Genomic DNA, 15,649 nt, shown 5'->3' on the forward strand with positions numbered 1-15,649 from the left:
ACAGCGAAGTCAATGACCAATTTGGAATTACTGTACAATTCTCGCTTAATAACAGCCAAACCAAAGCAGCTTTAGAGGATAATTCTCTCTTGCAAAAGCCTCGCAGACAGCAAATCCCTTAGTCAGAGGATGCTGTGTGCATGCCAGACTTATATCGGTCATCCAAACTGGGAGGTTAAACCAGTAGATTCAGATTAAAAGTCTGACACTCTGCCGACTGAGATATCTGAGGCCTGTGAATATATTTTCAACTGGTGAACATGTCCAGGAAAGTCACAGAAAATGCCTGGATAGAAAGAATGCCTCTTAAAGGATGGTACATGTCCAAGCAACACCCAAACAGGGACTTGAACACTGGACCCTCAGATTAAAAGTCTGATGCTTTGCAGACTGACCTATCCGGGCTCTACATTTGCATATTGTCATACAACTAACCTGCTGGGCGGCGGCACAGTCTGATGAGGGGAATTCGTCAGAAGTTACATTTCCCTACAGAACCAGGCCTCCATTCCAGATCTGCCAGTCAATGAAATATGAACAATGCCTACCCGCCAGTATATTAAAAAGTAAAGACCTCGTGGTGCAACAGTAGCGCGTCTGACTCCAGATCAGAAGGTTGCGTGTTCAAATCACGTCGGGGTCATGGATTTTGTGCATGCAATCTGCCCTCATCACACAGCGAAGTCAATGACCAATTTGGAATTACTGTACAATTCTCGCTTAATAACAGCCAAACCAAAGCAGCTTTAGAGGATAATTCTCTCTTGCAAAAGCCTCGCAGACAGCAAATCCCTTAGTCAGAGGATGCTGTGTGCATGCCAGACTTATATCGGTCATCCAAACTGGGAGGTTAAACCAGTAGATTCAGATTAAAAGTCTGACACTCTGCCGACTGAGATATCTGAGGCCTGTGAATATATTTTCAACTGGTGAACATGTCCAGGAAAGTCACAGAAAATGCCTGGATAGAAAGAATGCCTCTTAAAGGATGGTACATGTCCAAGCAACACCCAAACAGGGACTTGAACACTGGACCCTCAGATTAAAAGTCTGATGCTTTGCAGACTGACCTATCCGGGCTCTACATTTGCATATTGTCATACAACTAACCTGCTGGGCGGCGGCACAGTCTGATGAGGGGAATTCGTCAGAAGTTACATTTCCCTACAGAACCAGGCCTCCATTCCAGATCTGCCAGTCAATGAAATATGAACAATGCCTACCCGCCAGTATATTAAAAAGTAAAGACCTCGTGGTGCAACAGTAGCGCGTCTGACTCCAGATCAGAAGGTTGCGTGTTCAAATCACGTCGGGGTCATGGATTTTGTGCATGCAATCTGCCCTCATCACACAGCGAAGTCAATGACCAATTTGGAATTACTGTACAATTCTCGCTTAATAACAGCCAAACCAAAGCAGCTTTAGAGGATAATTCTCTCTTGCAAAAGCCTCGCAGACAGCAAATCCCTTAGTCAGAGGATGCTGTGTGCATGCCAGACTTATATCGGTCATCCAAACTGGGAGGTTAAACCAGTAGATTCAGATGAAAAGTCTGACACTCTGCCGACTGAGATATCTGAGGCCTGTGAATGTATTTTCAACTGGTGAACATGTCCAGGAAAGTCACAGAAAATGCCTGGATAGAAAGAATGCCTCTTAAAGGATGGTACATGTCCAAGCAACACCCAAACAGGGACTTGAACACTGGACCCTCAGATTAAAAGTCTGATGCTTTGCAGACTGACCTATCCGGGCTCTAAATTTGCATATTGTCATACAACTAACTTGCTGGGCTGCGGCACAGTCTGATGAGGGGGCATCGTCAGAAGTTACATTTCCCTACAGAACCAGGCCTCCATTCCAGATCTGCCAGTCAATGAAATATGAACAATGCCTACCCGCCAGTATATTAAAAAAAAGTAAAGACCTCGTGGCGCAACGGTAGCGCGTCTGACTCCAGATCAGAAGGTTGCGTGTTCAAATCACGTCGGGGTCATGGATCTTGTGCATGCAAACTGCCCTCATCACACAGCGAAGTCAATGACCAATTTGGAATTACTGTACAATTCTCGCTTAATAACAGCCAAACCAAAGCAGCTTTAGAGGATCATTCTCACTTGCAAAAGCCTCGCAGACAGCAAATCCCTTAGTCAGAGGATGCTGTGTGCATGCCAGACTTATATCGGTCATCCAAACTGGGAGGTTAAACCAGTAGATTCAGATTAAAAGTCTGACACTCTGCCGACTGAGATATCTGAGGCCTGTGAATGTATTTTCAACTGGTGAACATGTCCAGGAAAGTCACAGAAAATGCCTGGATAGAAAGAATGCCTCTTAAAGGATGGTACATGTCCAAGCAACACCCAAACAGGGACTTGAACACTGGACCCTCAGATTAAAAGTCTGATGCTTTGCAGACTGACCTATCCAGGCTCTAAATTTGCATATTGTCATACAACTAACCTGCTGGGCGGCGGCACAGTCTGATGAGGGGAATTCGTCAGAAGTTACATGTCCCTACAGAACCAGGCCTCCATTCCAGATCTGCCAGTCAATGAAATATGAACAATGCCTACCCGCCAGCATATTAAAAAGTAAAGACCTCGTGGCGCAACGGTAGTGCGTCTGACTCCAGATCAGAAGGTTGCGTGTTCAAATCACGTCGGGGTCATGGATTTTGTGCATGCAATCTGCCCTCATCACACAGCGAAGTCAATGACCAATTTGGAATTACTGTACAATTCTCGCTTAATAACAGCCAAACCAAAGCAGCTTTAGAGGATAATTCTCTCTTGCAAAAGCCTCGCAGACAGCAAATCCCTTAGTCAGAGGATGCTGTGTGCATGCCAGACTTATATGGGTCATCCAAACTGGGAGGTTAAACCAGTAGATTCAGATTAAAAGTCTGACACTCTGCCGACTGAGATATCTGAGGCCTGTGAATATATTTTCAACTGGTGAACATGTCCAGGAAAGTCACAGAAAATGCCTGGATAGAAAGAATGCCTCTTAAAGGATGATACATGTCCAAGCAACACCCAAACAGGGACTTGAACACTGGACCCTCAGATTAAAAGTCTGATGCTTTGCAGACTCACCTATCCGGGCTCTACATTTGCATATTGTCATACAACTAACCTGCTGGGCGGCGGCACAGTCTGATGAGGGGAATTCGTCAGAAGTTACATTTCCCTACAGAACCAGGCCTCCATTCCAGATCTGCCAGTCAATGAAATATGAACAATGCCTACCCGCCAGTATATTAAAAAGTAAAGACCTCATGGCGCAACGGTAGAGCGTCTGACTCCAGATCAGAAGGTTGCGTGTTCAAATCACGTCGGGGTCATGGATTTTGTGCATGCAATCTGCCCTCATCACACAGCGAAGTCAATGACCAATTTGGAATTACTGTACAATTCTCGCTTAATAACAGCCAAACCAAAGCAGCTTTAGAGGATAATTCTCTCTTGCAAAAGCCTCGCAGACAGCAAATCCCTTAGTCAGAGGATGCTGTGTGCATGCCAGACTTATATCGGTCATCCAAACTGGGAGGTTAAACCAGTAGATTCAGATTAAAAGTCTGACACTCTGCCGACTGAGATATCTGAGGCCTGTGAATGTATTTTCAACTGGTGAACATTTACATTTACATTTACATGTCCAGGAAAATCACAGAAAATGCCTGGATAGAAATAATGCCTCTTAAAGGATGGTACATGTCCAAGCAACACCCAAACAGGGACTTGAACACTGGACCCTCAGATTAAAAGTCTGATGCTTTGCAGACTGACCTATCCGGGCTCTACATTTGCATATTGTCATACAACTAACCTGCTGGGCGGCGGCACAGTCTGATGAGGGGAATTAGTCAGAAGTTACATTTCCCTAGAGAACCAGGCCTCCATTCCAGATCTGCCAGTCAATGAAATATGAACAATGCCTACCCGCCAGTATATTAAAATAGTAAAGACCTCGTGGCGCAACGGTAGCGTGTCTGACTCCAGATCAGAAGGTTGCGTGTTCAAATCACGTCGGGGTCATGGATTTTGTGCATGCAATCTGCCCTCATCACACAGCGAAGTCAATGACCAATTTGGAATTACTGTACAATTCTCGCTTAATAACAGCCAAACCAAAGCAGCTTTAGAGGATAATTCTCTCTTGCAAAAGCCTCGCAGACAGCAAATCCCTTAGTCAGAGGATGCTGTGTGCATGCCAGACTTATATCGGTCATCCAAACTGGGAGGTTAAACCAGTAGATTCAGATTAAAAGTCTGACACTCTGCCGACTGAGATATCTGAGGCCTGTGAATATATTTTCAACTGGTGAACATGTCCAGGAAAGTCACAGAAAATGCCTGGATAGAAAGAATGCCTCTTAAAGGATGGTACATGTCCAAGCAACACCCAAACAGGGACTTGAACACTGGACCCTCAGATTAAATGTCTGATGCTTTGCAGACTGACCTATCCGGGCTCTAAATTTGCATATTGTCATACAACTAACCTGCTGGGCGGCGGCACAGTCTGATGAGGGGAATTCGTCAGAAGTTACATTTCCCTACAGAACCAGGCCTCCATTCCAGATCTGCCAGTCAATGAAATATGAACAATGCCTACCCGCCAGCATATTGAAAAGTAAAGACCTCGTGGCGCAACGGTAGCGCGTCTGACTCCAGATCAGAAGGTTGCGTGTTCAAATCACGTCGGGGTCATGGATTTTGTGCATGCAATCTGCCCTCATCACACAGCGAAGTCAATGACCAATTTGGAATTACTGTACAATTCTCGCTTAATAACAGCCAAACCAAAGCAGCTTTAGAGGATAATTCTCTCTTGCAAAAGCCTCGCAGACAGCAAATCCCTTAGTCAGAGGATGCTGTGTGCATGCCAGACTTATATCGGTCATCCAAACTGGGAGGTTAAACCAGTAGATTCAGATGAAAAGTCTGACACTCTGCCGACTGAGATATCTGAGGCCTGTGAATATATTTTCAACTGGTGAACATGTCCAGGAAAGTCACAGAAAATGCCTGGATAGAAAGAATGCCTCTTAAAGGATGGTACATGTCCAAGCAACACCCAAACAGGGACTTGAACACTGGACCCTCAGATTAAAAGTCTGATGCTTTGCAGACTGACCTATCCGGGCTCTAAATTTGCATATTGTCATACAACTAACTTGCTGGGCTGCGGCACAGTCTGATGAGGGGGCATCGTCAGAAGTTACATTTCCCTACAGAACCAGGCCTCCATTCCAGATCTGCCAGTCAATGAAATATGAACAATGCCTACCCGCCAGTATATTAAAAAAAAGTAAAGACCTCGTGGCGCAACGGTAGCGCGTCTGACTCCAGATCAGAAGGTTGCGTGTTCAAATCACGTCGGGGTCATGGATCTTGTGCATGCAAACTGCCCTCATCACACAGCGAAGTCAATGACCAATTTGGAATTACTGTACAATTCTCGCTTAATAACAGCCAAACCAAAGCAGCTTTAGAGGATCATTCTCACTTGCAAAATCAAATCAAATCAAATTTTATTGGTCACATGCGCCGAATACAACAGGTGCAGACATTACAGTGAAATGCTTACTTACAGCCCTTAACCAACAGTGCATTTATTTTAAACAAAAAAGTAAGAATAAAACAACAACAAAAAAAGTGTTGAGAAAAAAAAAAAGAGCAGAAGTAAAAAATAAAGTGACAGTAGGGAGGCTATATATACACAATAGAATAAAGTGACAGTAGGGAGGCTATATATACAGGGGGGTACCGTTGCATAGTCAATGTGCGGGGGCACCGGCTAGTTGAGGTAATATGTACATGTGGGTAGAGTTAAAGTGACTATGCATAAATACTTAACAGAGTAGCAGCAGCGTAAAAAGGATGGGGTGGGGGGGCAGTGCAAATAGTCCGGGTAGCCATGATTAGCTGTTCAGGAGTCTTATGGCTTGGGGGTAGAAGCTGTTGAGAAGTCTTTTGGACCTAGACTTGGCACTCCGGTACCGCTTGCCGTGCGGTAGCAGAGAGAACAGTCTATGACTAGGGTGACTGGAGTCTTTGACAATTTTGAGGGCCTTCCTCTGACACCGCCTGGTATAGAGGTCCTGGATGGCAGGGAGCTTTGCCCCAGTGATGTACTGGGCCGTACGCACTACCCTCTGTAGTGCCTTGCGGTCAGAGGCCAAGCAGTTGCCATACCAGGCGGTGATGCAACCAGTCAGGATGCTCTCGATGGTGCAGCTGTAGAATTTTTTGAGGATCTGAGGACCCATGCCAAATCTTTTTAGTCTCCTGAGGGGGAATAGGCTTTGTCGTGCCCTCTTCACGACTGTCTTGGTGTGTTTGGACCATGATAGTTCGTTGGTGATGTGGACACCAAGGAACTTGAAGCTCTCAACCTGTTCCACTACAGCCCCGTCGATGAGAATGGGGGCGTGCTCAGTCCTCTTTTTTTTCCTGTAGTCCACAATCATCTCCTTTGTCTTGGTCACGTTGAGGGAGAGGTTGTTGTCCTGGCACCACACGGCCAGATCTCTGACCTCCTCCCTATAGGCTGTCTCATCGTTGTCGGTGATCAGGCCTACCACTGTTGTGTCGTCGGCAAACTTAATGATGGTGTTGGAGTCGTGCCTGGCCATGCAGTCATGGGTGAACAGAGAGTACAGGAGGGGACTGAGCACGCACCCCTGAGGGGCCCCCGTGTTGAGGATCAGTGTGGCAGATGTGTTGTTACCTACCCTTACCACCTGGGGGCGGCCCGTCAGGAAGTCCAGGATCCAGTTGCAGAGGGAGGTGTTTAGTCCCAGGATCCTTAGCTTAGTGATGAGCTTTGAGGGCACTATGAGCCTCGCAGACAGCAAATCCCTTAGTCAGAGGATGCTGTGTGCATGCCAGACTTATATCGGTCATCCAAACTGGGAGGTTAACCAGTAGATTCAGATTAAAAGTCTGACACTCTGCCGACTGTGATATCTGAGGCCTGTGAATGTATTTTCAACTGGTGAACATGTCCAGGAAAGTCACAGAAAATGCCTGGATAGAAAGAATGCCTCTTAAAGGATGGTACATGTCCAAGCAACACCCAAACAGGGACTTGAACACTGGACCCTCAGATTAAAAGTCTGATGCTTTGCAGACTGACCTATCCAGGCTCTAAATTTGCATATTGTCATACAACTAACCTGCTGGGCGGCGGCACAGTCTGATGAGGGGAATTCGTCAGAAGTTACATTTCCCTACAGAACCAGGCCTCCATTCCAGATCTGCCAGTCAATGAAATATGAACAATGCCTACCCGCCAGTATATTAAAAAGTAAAGACCTCGTGGCGCAACGGTAGCGCGTCTGACTCCAGATCAGAAGGTTGAGTGTTCAAATCACATCGGGGTCATGGATTTTGTGCATGCAAACTGCCCTCATCACACAGCGAAGTCAATGACCAATTTGGAATTACTGTACAATTCTCGCTTAATAACAGCCAAACCAAAGCAGCTTTAGAGGATAATTCTCTCTCGCAAAAGCCTCGCAGACAGCAAATCCCTTAGTCAGAGGATGCTGTGTGCATGCCAGATTTATATCGGTCATCCAAACTGGGAGGTTAAACCAGTAGATTCAGATTAAAAGTCTGACACTCTGCCGACTGAGATATCTGAGGCCTGTGAATGTATTTTCAACTGGTGAACATGTCCAGGAAAATCACAGAAAATGCCTGGATAGAAATAATGCCTCTTAAAGGATGGTACATGTCCAAGCAACACCCAAACAGGGACTTGAACACTGGACCCTCAGATTAAAAGTCTGATGCTTTGCAGACTGACCTATCCGGGCTCTACATTTGCATATTGTCATACAACTAACCTGCTGGGCGGCGGCACAGTCTGATGAGGGGAATTAGTCAGAAGTTACATTTCCCTAGAGAACCAGGCCTCCATTCCAGATCTGCCAGTCAATGAAATATGAACAATGCCTACCCGCCAGTATATTAAAATAGTAAAGACCTCGTGGCGCAACGGTAGCGTGTCTGACTCCAGATCAGAAGGTTGCGTGTTCAAATCACGTCGGGGTCATGGATTTTGTGCATGCAATCTGCCCTCATCACACAGCGAAGTCAATGACCAATTTGGAATTACTGTACAATTCTCGCTTAATAACAGCCAAACCAAAGCAGCTTTAGAGGATAATTCTCTCTTGCAAAAGCCTCGCAGACAGCAAATCCCTTAGTCAGAGGATGCTGTGTGCATGCCAGACTTATATCGGTCATCCAAACTGGGAGGTTAAACCAGTAGATTCAGATTAAAAGTCTGACACTCTGCAGACTGAGATATCTGAGGCCTGTGAATATATTTTCAACTGGTGAACATGTCCAGGAAAGTCACAGAAAATGCCTGGATAGAAAGAATGCCTCTTAAAGGATGGTACATGTCCAAGCAACACCCAAACAGGGACTTGAACACTGGACCCTCAGATTAAAAGTCTGATGCTTTGCAGACTCACCTATCCGGGCTCTACATTTGCATATTGTCATACAACTAACCTGCTGGGCGGCGGCACAGTCTGATGAGGGGAATTCGTCAGAAGTTACATTTCCCTACAGAACCAGGCCTCCATTCCAGATCTGCCAGTCAATGAAATATGAACAATGCCTACCCGCCAGTATATTAAAAAGTAAAGACCTTGTGGCGCAACGGTAGCCCGTCTGACTCCAGATCAGAAGGTTGCGTGTTCAAATCACATCGGGGTCATGGATTTTGTGCATGCAAACTGCCCTCATCACACAGCGAAGTCAATGACCAATTTGGAATTACTGTACAATTCTCGCTTAATAACAGCCAAACCAAAGCAGCTTTAGAGGATAATTCTCTCTTGCAAAAGCCTCGCAGACAGCAAATCCCTTAGTCAGAGGATGCTGTGTGCATGCCAGACTTATATCGGTCATCCAAACTGGGAGGTTAAACCAGTAGATTCAGATTAAAAGTCTGACACTCTGCCGACTGAGATATCTGAGGCCTGTGAATATATTTTCAACTGGTGAACATGTCCAGGAAAGTCACAGAAAATGCCTGGATAGAAAGAATGCCTCTTAAAGGATGGTACATGTCCAAGCAACACCCAAACAGGGACTTGAACACTGGACCCTCAGATTAAAAGTCTGATGCTTTGCAGACTGACCTATCCGGGCTCTAAATTTTTGCATATTGTCATACAACTAACCTGCTGGGCGGCGGCACAGTCTGATGAGGGGAATTAGTCAGAAGTTACATTTCCCTAGAGAACCAGGCCTCCATTCCAGATCTGCCAGTCAATGAAATATGAACAATGCCTACCCGCCAGTATATTAAAATAGTAAAGACCTCGTAGCGCAACGGTAGCGCGTCTGACTCCAGATCAGAAGGTTGCGTGTTCAAATCACGTCGGGGTCATGGATTTTGTGCATGCAAACTGCCCTCATCACACAGCGAAGTCAATGACCAATTTGGAATTACTGTACAATTCTCGCTTAATAACAGCCAAACCAAAACAGCTTTAGAGGATATTTCTCTCTTGCAAAAGCCTCGCAGACAGCAAATCCCTTAGTCAGAGGATGCTGTGTGCATGCCAGACTTATATCGGTCATCCAAACTGGGAGGTTAAACCAGTAGATTCAGATTAAAAGTCTGACACTCTGCCGACTGAGATATCTGAGGCCTGTGAATGTATTTTCAACTAGTGAACATTTACATTTACATTTACATGTCCAGGAAAATCACAGAAAATGCCTGGATAGAAATAATGCCTCTTAAAGGATGGTACATGTCCAAGCAACACCCAAACAGGGACTTGAACACTGGACCCTCAGATTAAAAGTCTGATGCTTTGCAGACTGACCTATCCGGGCTCTAAATTTGCATATTGTCATACAACTAACCTGCTGGGCGGTGGCACAGTCTGATGAGGGGAATTCGTCAGAAGTTACATTTCCCTAGAGAACCAGACCTCCATTCCAGATCTGCCAGTCAATGAAATATGAACAATGCCTACCCGCCATTATAGTAAAAAACTAAAGATCTCGTGGCGCAACGGTAGTGCGTCTGACTCCAGATCAGAATGTTGCGTGTTCAAATCATGTCATGGTCATGGATTTTGTGCATGCAAACTGCCCTCATCACACAGCGAAGTCAATGACCAATTTGGAATTACTGTACAATTCTCACTTAATAACAGCCAAACCAAAGCAGCTTTAGAGGATAATTCTCTCTTGCAAAAGCCTCGCAGACAGCAAATCCCTTAGTCAGAGGATGCTGTGTGCATGCCAGACTTATATCGGTCATCCAAACTGGGAGGTTAAACCAGTAGATTCAGATTAAAAGTCTGACACTCTGCCGACTGAGATATCTGAGGCCTGTGAATGTATTTTCAACTGGTGAACATGTCCAGGAAAGTCACAGAAAATGCCTGGATAGAAAGAATGCCTCTTAAAGGATGGTACATGTCCAAGCAACACCCAAACAGGAACTTGAACACTGGACCCTCAGATTAAAAGTCTGATGCTTTGCAGACTGACCTATCCGGGCTCTAAATTTGCATATTGTCATCCAACTAACCTGCTGGGCGGCGGCACAGTCTGATGAGGGGAATTCGTCAGAAGTTACATTTCCCTAGAGAACCAGGCCTCCATTCCAGATCTGCCAGTCTATGAAATATGAACAATGCCTACCCGCCAGCATATTGAAAAGTAAAGACCTCGTGGCGCAACGGTAGCGCGTCTGACTCCAGATCAGAAGGTTGCGTGTTCAAATCACGTCGGGGTCATGGATTTTGTGCATGCAATCTGCCCTCATCACACAGCGAAGTCAATGACCAATTTGGAATTACTGTACAATTCTCGCTTAATAACAGCCAAACCAAAGCAGCTTTAGAGGATAATTCTCTCTTGCAAAAGCCTCGCAGACAGCAAATCCCTTAGTCAGAGGATGCTGTGTGCATGCCAGACTTATATCGGTCATCCAAACTGGGAGGTTAAACCAGTAGATTCAGATGAAAAGTCTGACACTCTGCCGACTGAGATATCTGAGGCCTGTGAATATATTTTCAACTGGTGAACATGTCCAGGAAAGTCACAGAAAATGCCTGGATAGAAAGAATGCCTCTTAAAGGATGGTACATGTCCAAGCAACACCCAAACAGGGACTTGAACACTGGACCCTCAGATTAAAAGTCTGATGCTTTGCAGACTGACCTATCCGGGCTCTAAATTTGCATATTGTCATACAACTAACTTGCTGGGCTGCGGCACAGTCTGATGAGGGGGCATCGTCAGAAGTTACATTTCCCTACAGAACCAGGCCTCCATTCCAGATCTGCCAGTCAATGAAATATGAACAATGCCTACCCGCCAGTATATTAAAAAAAAGTAAAGACCTCGTGGCGCAATGGTAGCGCGTCTGACTCCAGATCAGAAGGTTGCGTGTTCAAATCACGTCGGGGTCATGGATCTTGTGCATGCAAACTGCCCTCATCACACAGCGAAGTCAATGACCAATTTGGAATTACTGTACAATTCTCGCTTAATAACAGCCAAACCAAAGCAGCTTTAGAGGATCATTCTCACTTGCAAAAGCCTCGCAGACAGCAAATCCCTTAGTCAGAGGATGCTGTGTGCATGCCAGACTTATATCGGTCATCCAAACTGGGAGGTTAAACCAGTAGATTCAGATTAAAAGTCTGACACTCTGCCGACTGAGATATCTGAGGCCTGTGAATATATTTTCAACTGGTGAACATGTCCAGGAAAGTCACAGAAAATGCCTGGATAGAAAGAATGCCTCTTAAAGAATGGTACATGTCCAAGCAACACCCAAACAGGGACTTGAACACTGGACCCTCAGATTAAAAGTCTGATGCTTTGCAGACTGACCTATCCGGGCTCTAAATTTGCATATTGTCATACAACTAACCTGCTGGGCGGCGGCACAGTCTGATGAGGGGAATTCGTCAGAAGTTACATTTCCCTACAGAACCAGGCCTCCATTCCAGATCTGCCAGTCAATGAAATATGAACAATGCCTACCCGCTAGTATATTAAAAAGTAAAGACCTCGTGGTGCAACAGTAGCGCGTCTGACTCCAGATCAGAAGGTTGCGTGTTCAAATCACGTCGGGGTCATGGATTTTGTGCATGCAATCTGCCCTCATCACACAGCGAAGTCAATGACCAATTTGGAATTACTGTACAATTCTCGCTTAATAACAGCCAAACCAAAGCAGCTTTAGAGGATAATTCTCTCTTGCAAAAGCCTCGCAGACAGCAAATCCCTTAGTCAGAGGATGCTGTGTGCATGCCAGACTTATATCGGTCATCCAAACTGGGAGGTTAAACCAGTAGATTCAGATTAAAAGTCTGACACTCTGCCGACTGAGATATCTGAGGCCTGTGAATGTATTTTCAACTGGTGAACATTTACATTTACATGTCCAGGAAAATCACAGAAAATGCCTGGATAGAAATAATGCCTCTTAAAGGATGGTACATGTCCAAGCAACACCCAAACAGGGACTTGAACACTGGACCCTCAGATTAAAAGTCTGATGCTTTGCAGACTGACCTATCCGGGCTCTACATTTGCATATTGTCATACAACTAACCTGCTGGGCGGCGGCACAGTCTGATGAGGGGAATTAGTCAGAAGTTACATTTCCCTAGAGAACCAGGCCTCCATTCCAGATCTGCCAGTCAATGAAATATGAACAATGCCTACCCGCCAGTATATTAAAATAGTAAAGACCTCGTGGCGCAACGGTAGCGCGTCTGACTCCAGATCAGAAGGTTGCGTGTTCAAATCACGTCGGGGTCATGGATTTTGTGCATGCAATCTGCCCTCATCACACAGCGAAGTCAATGACCAATTTGGAATTACTTTACAATTCTCGCTTAATAACAGCCAAACCAAAGCAGCTTTAGAGGATAATTCTCTCTTGCAAAAGCCTCGCAGACAGCAAATCCCTTAGTCAGAGGATATTGTGTGCATGCCAGACTTATATCGGTCATCCAAACTGGGAGGTTAAACCAGTAGATTCAGATTAAAAGTCTGACACTCTGCCGACTGAGATATCTGAGGCCTGTGAATGTATTTTCAACTGGTGAACATGTCCAGGAAAGTCACAGAAAATGCCTGGATAGAAAGAATGCCTCTTAAAGGATGGTACATGTCCAAGCAACACCCAAACAGGGACTTGAACACTGGACCCTCAGATTAAAAGTCTGATGCTTTGCTTACTGACCTATCCGGGCTCTAAATTTTTGCATATTGTCATACAACTAACCTGCTGGGCGGCGGCACAGTCTGATGAGGGGAATTCGTCAGAAGTTACATTTCCCTACAGAACCAGGCCTCCATTCCAGATCTGCCAGTCAATGAAATATGAACAATGCCTACCCGCCAGTATATTGAAAAGTAAAGACCTCGTAGCGCAACGGTAGCGCGTCTGACTCCAGATCAGAAGGTTGCGTGTTCAAATCACGTCGGGGTCATGGATTTTGTGCATGCAAACTGCCCTCATCACACAGCGAAGTCAATGACCAATTTGGAATTACTGTACAATTCTCGCTTAATAACAGCCAAACCAAAACAGCTTTAGAGAATAATTCTCTCTTGCAAAAGCCTCGCAGACAGCAAATCCCTTAGTCAGAGGATGCTGTGTGCATGCCAGACTTATATCGGTCATCCAAACTGGGAGGTTAAACCAGTAGATTCAGATTAAAAGTCTGACACTCTGCCGACTGAGATATCTGAGGCCTGTGAATGTATTTTCAACTGGTGAACATTTACATTTACATTTACATGTCCAGGAAAATCACAGAAAATGCCTGGATAGAAATAATTCCTCTTAAAGGATGGTACATGTCCAAGCAACACCCAAACAGGGACTTGAACACTGGACCCTCAGATTAAAAGTCTGATGCTTTGCAGACTGACCTATCCGGGCTCTACATTTGCATATTGTCATACAACTAACCTGCTGGGCGGCGGCACAGTCTGATGAGGGGAATTAGTCAGAAGTTACATTTCCCTAGAGAACCAGGCCTCCATTCCAGATCTGCCAGTCAATGAAATATGAACAATGCCTACCCGCCAGTATATTAAAATAGTAAAGACCTCGTGGCGCAACGGTAGCGCGTCTGACTCCAGATCAGAAGGTTGCGTGTTCAAATCATGTCGGGGTCATGGATTTTGTGCATGCAATCTGCCCTCATCACACAGCGAAGTCAATGACCAATTTGGAATTACTTTACAATTCTCGCTTAATAACAGCCAAACCAAAGCAGCTTTAGAGGATAATTCTCTCTTGCAAAAGCCTCGCAGACAGCAAATCCCTTAGTCAGAGGATGCTGTGTGCATGCCAGACTTATATCGGTCATCCAAACTGGGAGGTTAAACCAGTAGATTCAGATTAAAAGTCTGACACTCTGCCGACTGAGATATCTGAGGCCTGTGAATGTATTTTCAACTGGTGAACATGTCCAGGAAAGTCACAGAAAATGCCTGGATAGAAAGAATGCCTCTTAAAGGATGGTACATGTCCAAGCAACACCCAAACAGGGACTTGAACACTGGACCCTCAGATTAAAAGTCTGATGCTTTGCTTACTGACCTATCCGGGCTCTAAATTTTTGCATATTGTCATACAACTAACCTGCTGGGCGGCGGCACAGTCTGATGAGGGGAATTCGTCAGAAGTTACATTTCCCTACAGAACCAGGCCTCCATTCCAGATCTGCCAGTCAATGAAATATGAACAATGCCTACCCGCCAGTATATTGAAAAGTAAAGACCTCGTGGCGTAATGGTAGCGCGTCTGACTCCAGATCAGAAGGTTGCGTGTTCAAATCACGTCGGGGTCATAGATTTTGTGCATGCAAACTGCCCTCATCACACAGCGAAGTCAATGACCAATTTGGAATTACTGTACAATTCTCGCTTAATAACAGCCAAACCAAAGCAGCTTTAGAGGATAATTCTCTCTTGCAAAAGCCTCGCAGACAGCAAATCCCTTAGTCAGAGGATGCTGTGTGCATGCCAGACTTATATCGGTCATCCAAACTGGGAGGTTAAACCAGTAGATTCAGATTAAAAGTCTGACACTCTGCCGACTGAGATATCTGAGGCCTGTGAATGTATTTTCAACTGGTGAACATTTACATTTACATTTACATGTCCAGGAAAATCACAGAAAATGCCTGGATAGAAATAATTCCTCTTAAAGGATGGTACATGTCCAAGCAACACCCAAACAGGGACTTGAACACTGGACCCTCAGATTAAAAGTCTGATGCTTTGCAGACTGACCTATCCGGGCTCTACATTTGCATATTGTCATACAACTAACCTGCTGGGCGGCGGCACAGTCTGATGAGGGGAATTAGTCAGAAGTTACATTTCCCTAGAGAACCAGGCCTCCATTCCAGATCTGCCAGTCAATGAAATATGAACAATGCCTACCCGCCAGTATATTAAAATAGTAAAGACCTCGTGGCGCAACGGTAGCGCGTCTGACTCCAGATCAGAAGGTTGCGTGTTCAAATCATGTCGGGGTCATGGATTTTGTGCATGCAATCTGCCCTCATCACACAGCGAAGTCAATGACCAATTTGGAATTACTTTACAATTCT

The sequence above is a fragment of the Coregonus lavaretus genome (genome assembly GCF_964263955.1).
Source record: "Coregonus lavaretus genome assembly, chromosome: 12".
Classification (NCBI taxonomy): Eukaryota; Metazoa; Chordata; class Actinopteri; order Salmoniformes; family Salmonidae; genus Coregonus; species Coregonus lavaretus.